At 36.9% G+C, this 18972-nt stretch overlaps 1 pseudogene; it reads right to left on the bottom strand.

Annotated features, from left to right (window-relative positions):
• Nucleotides 1-1703: 1703 nt before the first annotated feature.
• LOC114222417 (7-methylguanosine phosphate-specific 5'-nucleotidase-like) lies at nucleotides 1704-9107 on the bottom strand (annotated as a pseudogene).
• Between the last annotated feature and the right edge of the window lie 9865 nt (nucleotides 9108-18972).

Below are 18972 nucleotides of genomic sequence, written 5' to 3'. Positions count from 1 at the left end.
TATAAAATCTTGTTGCATATGAAAATGCAAATTTAAGTCAATACTATGTATGCTAAGGCATTTCACAAATGTTGATCATCAGATTTATTTTCTTATTTTTTTGACCAACAGATTTAATTACTTAACTTGACATATACATATTTCTCAAGCACCTATTTGTCAGTACTGTATTAAACTCCATTATATACAAAGTTGATTAAGACATATTCATTATGTTAGTATTTATGAAAGAATTTCAAACATAGTTTTAAAAATAAGGGTTCTATATTCTGCCCTTAGACCATTTTATGTTCTAAGTCTTTGGTTAAATACTTTTCTGTATCATAAATTGATAATTCATCATAGATAAGTCTATTTGAACATATTCTGAAAATCCCTAATCACCTGAAGTTGTATATTTAGTATCATAAAACAAATTGTATACATTAGCCCCTTTAAAGTCCTGGATTCTTTTGAAAGTTCTCTTTTGGAGAGAAATAAGTAGCTCATAAAAAGGAAACTAATAAATGAAATAAACAGTACTAAAATCACCAACATCAGTAAAGCTGTAAAATACCTGTCTTTCTACCTGATCAATCTTTGGACCTGGACAGGAGTACTTTTTGCTGTAGATTCATCCACAATGGCTCATGCACTAGCTTTTTGCTATAGATTCATCCATGATCGTTCCATTGCCCTAATCTACTGAGGCTACTCCATCTTTCTCCCATTGTCCTGCCTAGGAAAGTGTTTGCTTTGAGTTATGGAATTGAAGTCTCATATTTAGACCAAAGGAGCATATATTCTTTTGCATCTCTTATTCTGTGTCCTTCCCCTTACAAAGTCTAAAAGTCAGGTTTTGGATATGCTTCATTCTGTTTTGAGAAGGACACAGGGTAACATTTTTTTCTTTCATTTTTTAACGTATGCAAAACTGAAGCTCTTGTAGATGCAAATGTTAGAAAGTGGGACACATACCGGAGTGATATGAAAGTAAACAAATAGCTCTAATTTTGGAAACACAGTTTAAATATCTTAAGTTTCAGGGCTTTTCAGAACCATCAAAGACTTATTTGAGTATTCTATCCATTCAATTGATTGACCCAAAAAACAATAAAATGAGTCTGAAAATTACAACTTCATTCACTTCAAGAAATTTGTGTCATCAGTTATCCAGAATATGATTCTCGTTAACTGTCTTTAATTTTATTAACACCTTCCAAAGTATTGAAACCTGATCCACATTAATTAATTGATTAATTTTAATTATAGTGCTTGATTGCAAATGAATACTTTGCAGATGGGAAAGAACTCTTACCAAGAAATGGCACAGAATCAATAGAGAAGTGCTGATTGTAACATAGAAAAGAAAAGCCATAGGGTTGCCTGATGAGGGTTTTAGTCTTGAACACAGTTTCTTTTCTTTCTGTGCCTAGAGCTCATTAGACAGATGAATTTTCCTCCTGATTACAACACCCACAAAAGGGCCAAAGCAGAGAGAAAAATCCACCTTCACTTGGTTTCAAATTAATCTGAAACCCTTTGGGCCTCAGTAGGTGCCCAAGGCACATTCTGCACCCATGTTATTTTTAGTTCAACGCTATTCTTCTGTTACTGGAAGCAAGATTGAAAACTGTCATGACTCTGAGCAAACCTGGTTATTTCAGAATACAGGCTTTCACAGCATTTCCCTCTAATGGCCCAGATTAGAAAAGAAAGGTTGTTTATACGTTTAAAAGGCCAAGGTCTCCTGAACCATCAAAGCCGTGGCTTGTGGTTTTAGAGTAATACAACTTCCTGCTGTGTGTAATGGGTGAGTGCCTATAGACTGTGCTTGAGCTGGGCTGCCACTGGGCACTGATGCTAATTGGCGTTCTGTAAGGGACACTCAAGCAGTGTATGAGCCTTAGCGCTTTGTTTCATTTAGAATGAAATATACTGTAAGTAACAAAGGACACATATACCTTCAATGCCTTCTATCTGGACATTTTATTTTTCAGTGGATGGGCTCATAGATCAAATGTCATTATGTCACTTCTCATTTCTGTACTGGCAACCATTTATAATGTTTCAAGTAATAATAATAAAATAGTTCTTTGTAATTTGAATTTCACTCTTTGAAAAGGTTTATTGGAGAGGAAATATGTTGAATTTATTGTATGAATCAAAATTTTGCTTCAAGAAACTGTAAACAGGAGAATGCATGTAGTTCTAAACATCTCCTCCCATTGTCTGATGACCTTTCTGACATTACAGGCAGCTTGGTGCTCCCTTATGGCAGTCCCTCGACCTCTACACGCTCTGTTTGTCTTCTGTGCTTTGTTCACTAGTGGGTAAAGTTGGTTACCTTTGTGTTTGCTTATTGTTCTATAATTCATGCTCTGCTTATTTCCTCAAAATAATCATGGGTTAATAATGATCTCATGCATATTGGGTGAAAGAAGAGTATCCTTCTCAATGCAGTAGATGTGCAGAGCATCCTGTGACATTCATGAGAGACTTTTGCCTGAAGAAAGAAGGTAAAATCACAGAACAAAAAAGGTACTGTCATTAATGTGAATCTTTATCAAGTCATAGAGTTAGGGGCTCTTTCTGTATGAGGCAAGAGTAGAACTGAAAAAGCTATGATTAGAAACTAGAGTTGGACTATAAATACAGCCTCACTTATGATATAATTAACCAATAATGATGCTGCAATATTAAAACTATTTGTGGTCATTTATTTCACATTTAGTACTAATTGATCTTTTTCTATGAAGTAAGACTCTGGCTAACCCATTTACTCTTTCTGGGCCTCAGTGTCTTTATATGCAAGAGAGAGAAGGGATTCTAAGGCACCTTCCAATTAAAACTATAGTGATGGTTCTATGATTTATGCAGTATTGAAAATATTCTCCTAATATTGGAGTCTTATTAAAGTCAAGACTTAATAATAATCCTTGGGATAATGAAACAAAGTAATTTAAGAGTCAGTTTCTGTTCTCTCAACAGTTACATAAACCCAGTTAGTTACTCCCCTAGTATCATATACATTGGACCAATTTACAAAGCTGTTGCTCCACTCATCTTTGCTTTCACATTTTTAAAAAATTGAAGTGCTCACCTCAAATTAAAATTACCTTAAATTCATACATATTTTAAATAAGTCATATAGCAGTTTTTAAGAAAAGGAAGAAGTATGTCATAAACTTTAGGAATTATTACTATCATGATTAAATCTGTAATGTTTACAAAATGTTAGCATAATTATTACAAGGGGAATAATTTTTCATCATTTTCCCTCGGGGCTTTCTATTCTAGAATTTTAAAAACCAAACCGTTCAATTCCTTCCCCATGCTTTTTCTGGAATTGTAAGTGTGATTAGGGTTGGGAGACCAGCACTGGTTGTAGCTTTTGTCCTGTATGATTTGCATTTTCAGCAAGCTTCCTTCCCTGTCCTTTACCCTCTACCAATGAACAAATGATTTTAAGAAGTATAGATTTCCGGGCGCCTGGGTGGCTCAGTTGGTTAAGTGACTGCCTTCGGCTCAGGTCATGATCCTGGAGTCCCGGGATCGAGTCCTGCATCGGGTTCCCTGCTCAGCAGGGAGTCTGCTTCTCCCTCTCCCGCTCCCCCCTCTTGTGCTCTCCTCTCTCTCTCAAATAAATAAATAAAATCTTGAAAAAAGTATTATAAAAAAAAGAAGTATAGATTTCCTTATGGAAAATTTCTGGGCACATGTTAATAAGCTTTAAATTTAAAAAAATGGGATAATATGAATATAGTGTGTGTGTATATGTTAGTTATGTAGTTATGACTGGGTAATAAATAAAGAGAAATAAAAAGAGGTTAAGTAACTTCATTAGTGACACACAGATATTAAGTGGTGGAGTGTGAATTCAAACTCCATGCTGCGTACTGGCCTGTAACTTACTTAAGATCCTCTTGGATTCCATTTTGATTCAGATATCAAAGAAAAACAAGTATTGGGGAGCCTGGTGGCTCAGTCAGTTAAGCCTCTGACTTTTGAGTTCAGCTCAGCTCATGATCTCAAGGTTGTGAGATTGAGAGCCCTGTGTCATGCTCTGCAGTGGTCATAGAGCCTGCTTAAGATTCTCTCTCTCCCTTTGCCCCCTCCCCTGCTCTTAAAAACAAACAAACAAAAAAAGGAAAAACAAGTAGACATCCTATTTATTATCTTATAGGCTCATGTATCTGTGCACTTGTGTATCTAGAGGTAAGCCCATTACAAATTATAAAGATGTGACCTAGTTGTAGTAGAGGCATTCAGGGATATACATGACTCACCGGAAAAGATGTGTGTGCTTAGAAAAAAATCATCGATTGTGCACTACACATGGACACAACTCACCCCTTCATTTTAAGTCACTCTACTCTAAGTCACTCTTGTCATGATAAAATCCCAGATCCTTATGATGCTTACCCAGTAAATATGAGATTCCCTGTCACCTCCCATGTACACAAATTGCTCCAGGGTCCCCAACTCTCCCTATCTCCCTATGTAATCTTACCTCTCTTATTCCCTTAATTTTTTAACAAGTTCTCTGTACTACTATTCTCATTTCCCTGTGTTTGCACGGACACCAGCCACTGCAGTCTGACTTAGCCCCCACTCGTCCACTGAAAATGCTCTCAATAAGATCCAAAGAGTGTACAATTGTCTTCTCTAACTCCATCTCTTTTAGCATTTGACACTCTTGACTTTGCTCCCCATGCTCTCAAATGTGAATTTGGTGACACAATTCTCCATTTGTTCAGCCTTTACCTTCCTGGGTCCTCCTTATTCTCCCCAGTGCATTCATATCTCAGTGCTGAAGAGAACAAAGACTGCTTTCTCAGTTAGGTTGTATAATCAGTGTGTTGTCTCATTCTCTTCAGGTAGCCAGGCAGTCAGGACAGTCTCTCTGAAGCATGCAGGTCACAGTGGCAGTGGGAAAAGTGAGCCCAGCAAAGAACAAACTGGCCACAAAAACTCTGCCATTTCATTTCTACCACATTTCATTGGCCAAAGCTAGGCACATGACCGAGCCTGACTCCCACCGGGCAGGGAAATACAATCCTCATTCTGAGAGTGGAAGGAAAACAGATACTAGTGGGGAATACCACCTCTTCCAAGCTCTCCTTTTGTCCAGTGACTTATTGTTGTCTCCTGCCCTATAAATCCTCTTTTCTTATGTGTATGATTGTTATGGTAGAGTTTATCCGCAGTCAGGTTCTGGAATCGTCCTAGAAGCTGGTAAGTCTAAAATCTCTACCTACAGTCATCATCTCTTTTCTGATTTTCTGTCACTTTGTCCAAGTTTGTATCCATCTAAGTTTTAGCAATTCAAGGGATGACTCTTAGGGTTGTGTGGAAGGGTGAGAAAGTAGGATGAAACTGAGATAGGGATGGGCGGGGGGGAAATGGGAAGAGTCCAAGGTAACACAAATAAATGTTCATATGTTTAGCAGGTTTACTTCTTAGTTGGAAGTTTTATTATAATATTTCTCTTTATCTGTAAAATGGTAATAATAATAATTCCTACTTAATAAGATGGTTCTGAGGACTGAATTCATATATGTAAAATGCAAGAATGATGGTTGGCTTATAATTTTTTACCTCAGAGTTTTAGCATGAGAGGAAGCTTAGGTATTATTTATTCTAACCCTCTACTTCTACAGATGAGAAAAGGTCAAGAAAAATGCAAAGATTGGCACAAAGTTGACAGCTAGCTTTTGGGTGGACTGGCTCTAGCATTCAGCTTTCCCAATGCTCCACTCATCCACATTTCAAGGATACTATATTGTTATTTTTTATGTGAACTATAAAAATTCAAAGGCAGGAATGCAAACCAATGTTATTCAGTCATAGCATAGATTTTCTTCTGATTGTACTCCATTGCTAGAATCTGACATTTCTCATTATAAGTGCTACTTTATAGAGGAGTCCCGTGCTGGAGAGTTTGCACTCTCTTGAGAGAAGCCAAGATCTTGTGGCAGGATTTGGTCTATTGGTTTAATCTGGAAAGTTGCACATAACTTTCTGGTATCCCACAAATTAAAGTAGAATTACTATAATTTAGTTCCTAAGAGTACTGTGTGAAATCAAATTTTATCGCATTACTATTGTTATAGCTATCCTTAAAAAATATATTTTTTTTTAAACCAATATCAATATGTGGAAAAATTCAGAACTAGTCACATGCAGCCAAAGTTTCTGTTTGTTATAAACAGAGAAGAATGTCTTGAATGTAATAAGTTGTTTGGGCAAATCTGTTTTTGTCTGCTGTGACCAACTGTCCATTATATGTGTCCATTATGGACAGCATGTAATTTAAGAGCAGTGGTTTGTGAAGAATGAGGCAAATGCCAAGGTTGGGTGGGAAACCCAAGTTACTCTGTTAACCAAATTCATCTTAAAATACTTTAAATTTTTCAACAACCTACTAATCTCTGCATACTTGACTTTGCACAGTTACAAAATCAAAATGCTTTATTCAACTAAAATATATACTTCATAGGGGAAAAAGGATCCCCCTTAGGAATACTTAACTTAAAAATTCTGTGTTGAGAAGATTTCAGAGAAATCTATAGAGACCCAGGCTCAAGAATACAGATCTAATAAGTTATTTAACTAAAGATTATAATACAGGGGAAGACCTGTGAGCTTATGAATCTGTCAGCAAATCTGCTAGCAAACTTGCCTAGTTTTAACCCTGGAGGAAGACATTATCTTCATTATGTTAGTCAGGAAATAAAACTACAATACAGACACTATCTCTGTTCTCCCAGGCTGGTTTTTTTTTTTTTTTTTTTTTTTTTTTTTCATACAAACATCCTTTAAAAGACAGTCTGGGAAAGAGTTGCCACTGGAAGTATAGAAACCCCATGGAGAATTGTCATCAAACAAGTTTGTTTCTTTTTATTGCTGTGTAGTATTCCATGGAATGGATACACCACAATATATTTATCCATTCAACAGTTGATGGGCATTTGGGTTGTTTTTGGGTTTGGCTCCAAATATTTTACAAAGTGGTTATCATTTTGCACTTCCAACAGCAAAATACAAGAGTTTCAATTGCTCCACATCTAAGTCAGTACTTTAATTTAAACCCCTCTTCATATGAACTAGTATCTCATTGTAGTTTTAATTTGAATTTTTTATAATTTAAACCCCTCCACATATGAACTAGTATCTCACTGTAGTTTTATTTTGAATTTTTTAAGGAATAAAACTATTGGATATTTTTATGTTATTTGCCTTTTTTGTGTGTGTGCCATCTTTGGTTAAATTTTCATTCAGATCTTTCTTTTTAAGAATTTAGTTATCTTTTTAACATTGAGTTGTAATTTTTGACATAGACTTTCTTTGACCAAACTTCAGATAGATTCTTCAGGCCCTCCTTTTGTTTTTTGTTTTGTTTTTCCTTTTTTAAAAATTTTGATCTGTTTCGCTCATTAAATTTATTTGAAGAACAGCTTCCCATGTTTAAAATTTTGGGGAAAAAGGAATCCTTGGACCAATTGGTCCCTAGAATACTAACACCCTATAGGTCTTGTGTTCCTCTAATTGGCCCTTCCACCTGGCAGGGCCTCCTGCATGCCTCTGGAGAATACAACAGAAGGTGCTGGGGGAGGTGAGAGGGACATGGATTCAGCAGCTGCACCACCCTGGACTCTTCTCTGTACACCCAGGGAGGAGCAGTTCTCCCAGCAGGGCAGCCTCTAGGTGAGGCTCCTTTTTCTCCATGGCCTGCATTGCCTGGCCCCACACCTGCACATGCAGGAGCCCTCTGTCTCTATCCAGTACCCATGGTACCGGATGTGCTGTAGCAGTCTGTTGACCACATCTAGCGTCTGGTCCTTCTTTAGCACAATGTCATAAGAGTCTGTGTTGTGCTTTGGCCACTCTTCCACCTTTCATTCAAGAAACCAATCTTGAGGGGCACCTGGGTGGCTCAGTCCGTGAAGCAGCTACCTTCGGCGCAGGTCATGATCGCAGGGTCCTGGGATCGAGCCCCACATCGGGCCCCCTGCTCAGAGGGGAGCCTGCTTCTCCCTCTCCCTCTGCCTGCTACTTCCCTTGCTTGTGCTCTCTCTCTCTCTCTGTCAAGTAAATAAATAAAGTCTTAAAAAAAAAAAAGAAACCAATCTTGAGAATGCTTTCCACACCAGGAACCCCATTAGCCATAGTGAGGTCCCCCATGGAGTCTCCCAGCAGGAGGATGTGGTTTTACCCTGAAGCTGCTGGAAGTACCCAGAGTTCTCACAAACAGAGCTGTTCTTGTTGTCTGTGCATATGAGCTGGCTCTTGAATCCCTGTAGGAAACTGTCTTTCTCAAAGTCCATGTAATTATGGACACAATGTGGATGATGGGGTGGAACACTTTCATCTGTCGGATAATCCCCTCTAGGATATCAACAATGCCTGTGGAAAAGATGAAAAGGGGAAGGTTATGTTGGTAGAGGATTATTGAAGAACGTCTTGTATCCTTCTGTAAGCATTGCATTGGATTCTCTAACCACCTGGGCTATTAGAAACTTCTGAATCTTCTGCTGGCATGGGAGACATGTGCTTTGGTCCACCAATCCATCATATGAAGTAACTTCTCTATGATGGTCCAGTGTGGGTCAGTCTCAACTGGGTAATAGTGGCGAAGGAGCCCCTTGAGCTCATTCCAGTACTGCTCCCTGATGATCTTGCTGCTATCTAGAATGTTGTAAAAAGTCCATCGCTTCTTACAAGTCCATCCATTACATGCAAACCTGCTCAAGGTCAAGTCAAAATCAGAAATGACCTGTAAGCGGTCTCCTCCATCCCTGCAGAGGGTGCCAACAATCTCTTGCACTTGCCCAGGCTGCCAACATCAGGACCCTGGCCTTCATCAGGGTTCCTACCTGTCCCAAGACCCAAGAGAAGCACTGACCCCTGCTCCACACTGGGCCCAGGGGGAACTCAGGGCAACTCAGCAGCTCTGTAAGGCTGGGGTACAAGGGTGGGGAGGGGGATGAAGGGGGCTCTGGCCTGACTCAGGGCGCTTACTGGCCAGGGTGGCATGGCAGGGCCCCCGGGGAGGGGAGGGGCTTGGAGAGCCCTGGGGATCTGGGCCTGCCCTGACATTTCCTTCTGCCTCACCTCTCTGCCATGGCACTCCTGGCTATTTTTTTGATTATGCCCCATCCTTGGTCCTTATCTTTAGTCTTCACAGTCCAGTTGTGGCAAGAATGTTCCTAAATTAGTTGATAGAGAATCCTCTATCTTTGATATCTGCTCACCCTTGATTATCTAGTCAAATTCTTCATCCTCCATTCTTGATGTCTAAGCTCTTGGCCTGCCTTCAGCAAGAATCTTGTACAGACAAGATGGTCTTAAACAGACAGTGTAGCAAGAATAACCCTACCCTTGATATCCCTTCATAAGTGATTTTCCATCCACCAACCCCTTCACCTGCTTGATATCTGTAAGTCCCCAGCTATCTCTGCTGTATTTAGATTTAGGCCAGATCTCTCTCAGTTGTGATAGTCCCAACACCATTTGAAATAGTTCTGAACAGTCTTCCTGTTTTAACAAATGGCAGAATAATTTTTTAACAGTGTTTTTTATATGTTTTAGATACAGTTCATAATCTGTTGTATATTTTGAAAATATTTTTTCCAAGTCCATCCCTGGTGTTTTCATTTTTTTATAATTATCTTCTGGAGTACAAAAGTTTTTAGTTCTGTTGAAGTCCATTTTATGAATATTTCTTATATAGTTCAAGCTCTTTGTGTCTTGTTAGAAATCTTTGCCTAACTCAAAGTCACAAAGATATTCTCCTGTTTCTATACAGCTTCAGCTCTTACATTTAGGTTTATGATAATTCTGTATTTAATTTTCACATATGGTGTCAGGTAATGTTCAAGATTCTTTCTTTCCTTTTTTATATTGATATCCAATTGTTTCAGCATTATTTATTGAAAGATTTTTATTTCATTTTTGAAGTGTTTTAATGCCGATGTCAAAAATCAAGTAATTATATCAGTGTGAGTCTATTTTTGGACTTTATATTATTACTCCATTAATCTATTTGTTTATCTTTACATTAGTACCACACTGTCTTGGTAATTGTAGCATTCTAGTAAATGTTTTTTAAGTTTTTATTTAAATACCAGTTAGTTAACCTACAGTGTTATATTAGTTTCAGGTCTACAATATAGCGGTTCATCCAGTGTTAGCGAACATCACCCAGTGTTCACGATGACAGGTGCACCCCTTAATCCCCAGCACCTATTTCCCCCATCCCCCCACCCACCTCCTCTCTGATAACCATCAGTTTGTTCTTTATAGTTAAGAGTCTGTTTCTTGGTTTGCTTATTTCTCTCTGTTCCCCTTGCTCCTTTGTTTTGTTTCTTAAATTCCACATATGAGTGAAACCATATAATATTTGTCTTTCTTTGACTGACTTATTTCTAGTAAGTTTTGATAGCAGGTACTGGAAGTTCTCCAAATTTTCTCTCTCTCTCTTTGTCTTCTGCCTATTCTAAGTTCAATAAATTTCCATAAAAATATTAAATCAGCTTGTCATATTTCCTAATTGTGATTGTGTTGAACAATGGAGTTTCAATGTGGGGAGATTTGGCATCTTAGTAATATTGAGTGCTCTGTTTCTGTTAATGTGTTATATCCTTCTATTTAATTAGGACTTCTTTAGTTCTTGTCAGGAATGTTTTATAGTTTTCTATGTATACATCTACATAAATTTTGTTAAATCTATATCTAAGCATTTAATTTTTGATGTCATTGTAAATAGTATTATTTAACTTCAAATTTTTTTGTGATATATGATAATAAATTGATTTTTGTTACCTGTGACTTTGCTAAACTTACCCTAATAGTTGGTTTGTAGATTCCTTATGCTTTTCTAGACAATAATGTTGTCTGTATATAAAGAAGTTTTATATCTTCCTTTTCTATCAATACTCTTTTTTGTTGTTGTTATTGTTCATTGCCTTATTACACTGTCCTCCAGCACAAATATAAGTGGAGTAGATGGGAATGGACACTCTTATCATCAGTCTGTGGGGGTCATAGTAATCAGTATTTCACTGTTAAGTAAGATTTTAAATGAAGATTTTCTGTTTGTGTCTTTTATCAGTTTATCACATTTTGCTATGAATTTTTAGGATGAATATGTGAATTTTCTCAAATGCTTTGGCGTACCTAATGAAATAATCACATGTTATTTTAAAAATTCTATTATTATAGTAATTGCATTGTTTTATTTTTGAATATTAAGCCAATTTTGCATTCCTGGTATAATTCCCCACCTCAGTCATGCTCTATTATCTATTTTATATGTTGCTGCATTTAATTTGTTAATACTTTGTTAAGCATTTTTATATTTATGTCTATAGTTTTATTATGTCTTTTTTTCTGGTTCTCCTACCAGAGTAATGCTGTCCTCATTAAACAAACTGGGAGATGTTGTCTCCAGTTCTATTTTCTGAAAGAAGGTCTATAGACCTAGTATACTTTTTCTTAAATATTTCATAGACTTCACTGGTTGAGCAACCTCAGCTTGGAATTCTCTTTGGGGAATAGTTTTAACTATGAATTAAATTTTTTAATAGTTACAGGGCTATAGCACTACAGAAGTTTTTGTCTGCTTGTCTGTTCTATCAATTACTGAGGGAGGAGTATTGAAATCTCTATTTTTGTCTATTTCTCCTATGAATTTTATTGGATTTTAATTTTTTAATCTCTGAAATTGCCATTTGAATCATTTTTATAACTTCCATTTCTTTCTTTATTATGTTTATTTTTTCTTTACATTCTTAAGCACATTTATAATATTCTAAAGGCTGTTTATTTATTTTATTATTTTATTGAAGTATAATTAACATACAGTGTTATATTAGTTTCAGGTGTACAATACGATGATTCAGCAATTCCATTCATTTATCAGTGCTTATCAAAACAATAGTATTCTTAATCTTTTTAATCTATTTCACCCATCCTCCCACCAGCCTCCCCTCTGGCACCCACCAGTTTGTTTTCTGTATTTAAGAGTCTATTTTTCTGTTTGTCTCTTTTTTTGTTGTTTTTTTCATTTGTTTTGTTTCTTAAATTCCACATATGAATGAAATTGCATGGTACTTGTCTTTTTCTGTCTTATTTCATTTAATATTATACTCTGTAGGTTCATCCATGTATTTGCAAATAGCAAGACTTCATTCTTTTTTATGGCTGAGTAATATTCCATCATATACATATCTATATATATTTATATCTATATCTGTCACATCTTCTTTATTCATCTATGGATAACATGGTTTGCTTTCATACCTTATCTTGTAATTACACTGTTTCTTCATTTTGTGTCTGTTGCTAATGATTAATTTTCCTCCTATTATCAGTATGTTCCAGCTTCTTTGTCTGGTAAGTTTCTACTGATTACCAGATATAGTAAATTTATATGTTGAGTACTAGAGTTTGTTTCATTCCATTAAGAAATGTTGAGTTTTTGTATTAGCATGAAGTTACTTCTATATTATTTCAATTCTGTTAAGCTTACTTACTATCTTGAATATGACATATACATAGCAGTCCCTACTCTTGGGCTAACTTTCCCCACTACAATGGCCACACCCTTTTGAGGAGTTTTTCTAATGCCTCACATATGATGAGGTCTCTTTACTTTGGCTGAAGAAACACAAATTGTTCCCATCCCTGTGTTACTCTGAGAATTGTTTGGTCAATTACTTTCTGGATGTTCTTTTTGATCTTATGGAGATTCCAAACATTCACTTAAGTCAGTACTCAGACACAGAGGATTCCTTAACCAATGTCTGGAACTGTGTGTGTGCACATGTGTATGCATGTGCATATATGTCCCTGTTTTCTAGTATTCTGGCTCATAATTTCTAGTTGCATCAGTTTCACTGAACTGTGTCTGTCTCCTCAACTCAATAAAGCATCCTATTTCTATTTGGGTTCTCCCTCTCTGCCTTGCAGCCTGAAAACTACCCTTAGGAAGTAAGCTTGTTCACTTGTTCCTTTTCCTCCTGTGCTGTATGATGTCTTGGTTTATCCATTGTTTCTTCATATATAGTTAAACTTCCTTATTTACAAATTTTATTTTGTAATTCACCTGCTTGCTAAAATATATCTGTAATCCCAAAATTGATACTAGCAGTGCTTTTGCACCATTTGCAGCCATATGCAGGGTAAGGGAAAGTTTGAGTTGCCCAACATGCATTTTCCCCGCTGAAAACCAAGAGTATGCACTGCCTTCTTGTTTCAGTTCTTACACTCATAAGCAAGGGTTCTTTTCCCAGTCTATTGAGTGTCACATTTTTTGAATTTTTGTGGGTTTTTTTTTTGGTTGGTTGGTGATTTCACTGTTTAAAATGGCCCTTCAGCATGGTGTTGAAACACTATCTAATGTTCCTAAAAACAGGAAGCCTGTGATATGTCTTAAGGAGAAAATATGTGGGTTAGATAAGCCTCATTCAGGCATGAGTTATACTGTTATGGGCCATGAGTTCAAGGCTAATGAATCAAAGAATATATGAAATAAGGTATATTGAAACAGAAACACACATAACACTAGATTTCATACTGATGGGTTGATGAAAATGTTGTAACCAGTGTCTCTGGTCTATTTCCTTCTTCATTTAGAACATACAACTACATTCATCTCTCCTCTAAGTGAATATACATACATACATATGCATTAGAGAAGTTAATTTTAAAGAAAAATACGCATTTAACATTTCAAACAAGATCTCTTTCTTCTTCCACCCACCAAATAATTAACACTGAGTAACTTTTTGATAACATGCAATCCTTGTTTCTGTTTCCAAATGTGCACTAGACATGTTGTTATATTTCTAATTTCTTGACACACCAGTAATTAGATTAGTAATTAGATTCTAAGCTGGGTACTTCTTGTATCTGTCATCAAACTCATGGTCACAATGGTCACAATCTCCAGACATGCCTACATTAATAATTGTCTGTATTTAGGTGTGTCTGTGTAACTAGATGTTTGTCTACCTTGCCTTCTTGAGAACTGGGTCTTGTATTTACTAAACCCTAGTTTTCCCCTAACATCTAGCAAAGAGCTACTCATTTAATGGGTATTACTTGTACACCCCCAACTCACTCATACATGTATACTGTGCCAGGAATCTAAAAGGCCTGTAAGACTGTGTATACGTATTTAAATCAGGGATAACCTTATATGCATACAAAATACATGTACAAAAGCATACTATTTTGTGAGAAGAACCACTTCCACACAGTCTGGAATCCTACTATTAATCATTCATCTATTTGAATTAGGTAAGTCTTTATTTAAAAAAAAACTTAACTAACTAAATAAATAGCCATTTATTATGTCCAAACTTTGGAACTTAGCAGTATGACAAATACAGTATTGTGGTAATTACATATTCTGATTTATAAGGAGGGCTCTGTGTTCAAAGAGTCAGTTTTTAAAATAAATTGTTTAGGAGGAGGAGGGAAGATGGCAGGAGTAGGGGACCTCGTTTCATCTGGTCCCTTGAATTCAGCTAGATATCTATCAAATCATTCTGAACACCTGTGAATTCAACCTGAGATCAAAGGAAATAATTGCTACAACTCTATAAATAGGCAACCACGTTTTGCAAGGTAGGAGGTGCAGAGAAGTGAACCTGAGGGGATATATTGGAAGATAAACAGCAAATGGGAGGGAGCCTCTGGAAGACAGCTACCAGTAAGTGATATACCCCAGAGCACAAAATCGGAACTTTTAGAAGTAAGGAATGACCTGGCCTGAAAGGTACTCAGGTGGTAAAGTGGGGCAGAATCCTAGGTAGGACAGTGTGGTCTCAGAATCCCCGGGGTCACAGAAAGAACAGGGGTGCCTGAGTTGGCAGAGTTCCCAAGCGTTGGAGTGGGAAACCGGCTACACTCAGTGAGGCCAAAAGTGGGCCCTCAGCTTGGTTGCCATCATCTGCGAACTGCAGTACTATCCCAGGACCACTCTCTGAGCGGGGGCACTGCAAGAGGAGAAACTCAGTGACCCTCCTCCTTCCCCAGGGAGGATCTGTGCAATGCGCACTGCAGGAGTCTGTAGAGTTTGGTGAACACAAAAGTGATTGACTGCTTTTTCCCTGAGGATTCACTGAAGAGTGGGGGCCTCAATCTTTCAGCTCCAGGGCTGGAGATCAGGGGGGCCACCATTTTTATTGTTATTTTTTTCATCCTCTAAAGCATCATGGAAAGCCTTCAGGGAACAAAAGCTACATAGAGCAACCCAAAGCAGCTTGCACTGAGCCTGGCCCCCTAGACAGGGAAGTGCAATTTCACCCAGGCAAAGACACCTGAGAATCAGCATACAGCTCCCTCCCCCAGAAGACCAGCAAGAACATCAGGCTAATAGCAAGTTTATGGATCACATAGAACTGAAAAACTCCAGTGCTAGAGGAAAATAGTATATAGAATTTGAGGTTTTTTTCCTCATGATTCCTTTGCCTTTCAGTTTAAAAATTTCTTTTTCATTTTTCTTTTTTTTTCCTTTTCAACTAGTTTCTTATTTTATCAACTCTTTTTAAAGTCTTTTTTAATTTTCATTTTTATATCTATATTCTTCATTTTTGGCTTCCTTCCACTGTGTTCACTTTTATTTATGTATAAATACAAATTTTTACTCTCTTTACAATTTTGGGATCAAGTGTCTTCTAATAAACAGACCAAAATACACCCAGGACCGAGTGTATCACCCTGTTCTGTCTACCTGTTTAATTATATTGTCTCTTTTTTCTTTTTTGGTTTCTGATCTTTTCTTATTTGTCTGGTGTATATTTCACTAGGGTTGTGATTGATATATTTTTTAAATTTTTTGTTCTCTCACTCATCTATTCTTCTCTGGAGAAAATGACCAGAAGGAAAAATTCCCAGAAAAAAGAAGAGACAGTACTCACTGCCAGAGACTTAATAAATATGGGTATTGGTAAAATGTCAGAGCTAGAATTCAGAACAACAATTATAAAGATACTAGCTGGGCTTGAAAATAAAAAGCATAGAAGACACTAGAAAATCCCTTTCTGGAGAAATAAAAGAACTAAGATCTAATCAGGTTGAAATCAGAAAGGGTATTGCTGAGATACAATCAACAATGGAGGCTCTTACTGCTAGAATAAATGAGGTACAAGAGAGAATAAGTTATATAGAAGGTAAAATTATGGAGAACAAAGAAACTGAGCAAAGGAGAGATAAACGATTACTGGACCATAAGGGGATGATTCAAAAGATCAGCGATACCATAAATTAAACAATATTAGAATTATTGGGGTCCCAGACGAAGAGGAAAGGGGAGGCAAAAGGTATATTCAACTTATAGCTGAGAACTTCCCTAATCTGGGGAAGGAAACAGTTATTCAAGTCCAGGAGGCACAGAGAACCCCCTTCAAAATCAATAAAAATAGATCAAGACCCCAACATATAATTGTGAAGCTTGCAATTTTCAGAGATAAAGAGAAATCCTGAAAGCAGCTCGAGACAAGAGGTCGTTAACCTACAAGGGTAGGAACATTAGACTGGCAGAAGACCTATCCATAGAGACCTGGCAGGCCAGAAAGGGCTAGCATGATGTATTCAGGGAACTAAATGAGAAAAACATGCAGCCAAGAATACTTTATACAGAAAGGCTGTCATTTAGAATGGAAGGAGAGATAAAGAGCTTCCAGGACAAACAGAAACTAAAAGAATTTATGATCACTAAACTAGCCCTGCAAAAAATATTAAAGGGGATCTTGTAAGCAAAGAGAGAGCCAAAAAGTAACAGAGATCAGAAAGGAAAAGAGACAATACACAGAAACAGTGATTTTACAGGTAATACAATGATGCTAAATTAATATCATTCAATAGTTACTCTGAATGTAAATGGGCTAAATGCTCCAATCAAAAGACACAAGGTATCAGACTGGATAAAAAAGCAAGAACCATCTATATGCAGTCAACAAGTGACTCATTTTACATCCAAAGACACCTCCAGACTGAAAGTGAGGGGATGGAGAACCATCTATCCTGGTAATAGACATCAAAAGAAAGCTGGGGTAGCAATCCTTATATCAGACAAATAAGATTTTAAACCAAAGACTGTAGTAAGGGATGAAGAGGGACACTATATCATACTTAAAGGATCTATCCAACAAGAAGATCTAACAATTATAGATATTTATGCTCCTAACTTGGGAGCAGACAATTATATAAACCAATTAATAACACGAGTAAAGAAACATATTGATAATAATACAATAATAGTGAGGGACTTTAACACCCCAACTCACAGCAATGGACAGATCATCTAAGCAGATCAACAAAGAAACAAAGGCTTTCTTTGAACGATACTCTGGACCAGATGGACTTCACAGATATATATAGAACATTCCATCCTAAAACAACAGAATACTCATTCTTCTCAAGTGGACATGGAACTTTCTCCAGAATAGACCACTTACTGTGTCACAAATCAGGTCGCCATCAATACCAAAAATTGGGATTATTCCCTCCATATTTTCAGATCACAACGCTTTGAAACTTGAACTCAATCACAAGAGGAATTTTGGAAGGAACTCAAACACTTGGAAGTTAAGGAGTTTCCTACTAAAGAATGAATGGGTCAACCAGGAAATTAAAGAAGAATTTAAAAAATTCATGGAAACAAATGAAAATGAAAACATGACAGTTCAAAACATTTGGAATGCAGCAAAGGTGGTCCTAAAAGGGAAGTACATGGCAATACAAGCCTTTCTCAAGAAAATAGAAAAGTCTCAAATACACAAGCTAACCTTACTCCTAAAGGAGCTGGAGGAAGAACAGTAAATAAAGCCTAAACCAAGCAGGAGATGAGAAATAATAAAGAGTAGAGCAGAAATCAATGAAATAGAAACCGAAGGAACAGTAGGACATATCGACAAAACTAGAAGCTGGTTCTTTGAAAGAATTAATAAGATTGAAGATTAAAAGATTAAAAGATTGAAAAACCCCTAGGCAGACATATCAAAAAGAAAAGACGAAGGACCAAAATTAATAAAATCATGAATGAAAGAGGAGAGACCACAACCCAAACTAAAGAAATACAAACAATTATAAGAACATATTATAAGCAACCATATGCCAAAATATTAGGCAATCTGGAAGAAGTGGATGCATTCCTAGAGACATATAAACTACCAAAACTGAAACAGGAAGAAATAAAAAACCTGAACAGATCCATAACTAGCAAGGAAATTGAAGCAATAATCAAAAATCTCCCAACAAACAAGAGTCCAGGGCCAGATGGCTTCCCAGGGAAATTCTACCAAACAATTAAAGAAGAACGAATGCCCATTCTTCTGAAGCTGTTTCAAAAAAAATAGAAGTGGAAGGAAAACTTCCAAACTTGTTCTATGAGGCCAGCATTACCTTGATCCCAAAACTAAGACCCCACCAAAAAGGAGAATTACAGGCCAATATCCTTGATGAACAAGGTTGTCAAAATTCTCACCAAGACACTAGAAAATAGGATCCAACAGTACATTAAAAGGAATATTCACCACGACCAAGTCCAATTTATTCCTGGAATGGAAGGGTGGTTCAACATTTGTAAATCAATGTTAATAAAAGAAAGACAAGAAACATACGATCCTTTCAATTGATGCAGAAAAAGCATTTAACAAAATACAGCATCCTTTCTTCATTAGAACTTTCCACAGTGTAGGGAGAGAAGGAACATACCTCAATATCAAAAAAGCCATCTACAGAAAGCCCACAGCAAATATCATTCTCCATGGAGAAAAACTGAGAGCTTTCCCCCTAAGGTCTGGAATATGACAGGGATGCCCACTCTCAGCACTGTTGTTCAACATAGTACTAGAAGTCCTAGCCTCAGCAATGAGACAACAAAAAGAAATAAAAGGCATTCAAATTGGCAAAGAAATGAAACTCTCGCTCTTCACAGATGACATGATACTTTATGTCAAAAACCCAAAAGACTCCACC

This window comes from Eumetopias jubatus, unplaced genomic scaffold, assembly GCF_037043125.1.
Source record: "Eumetopias jubatus isolate StellerSeaLion01/CBP00866 unplaced genomic scaffold, mEumJub1_p1.0 scaffold_8, whole genome shotgun sequence".
Classification (NCBI taxonomy): domain Eukaryota; kingdom Metazoa; phylum Chordata; class Mammalia; order Carnivora; family Otariidae; genus Eumetopias; species Eumetopias jubatus.
This window is presented reverse-complemented; position numbering and strand designations above follow the sequence as displayed.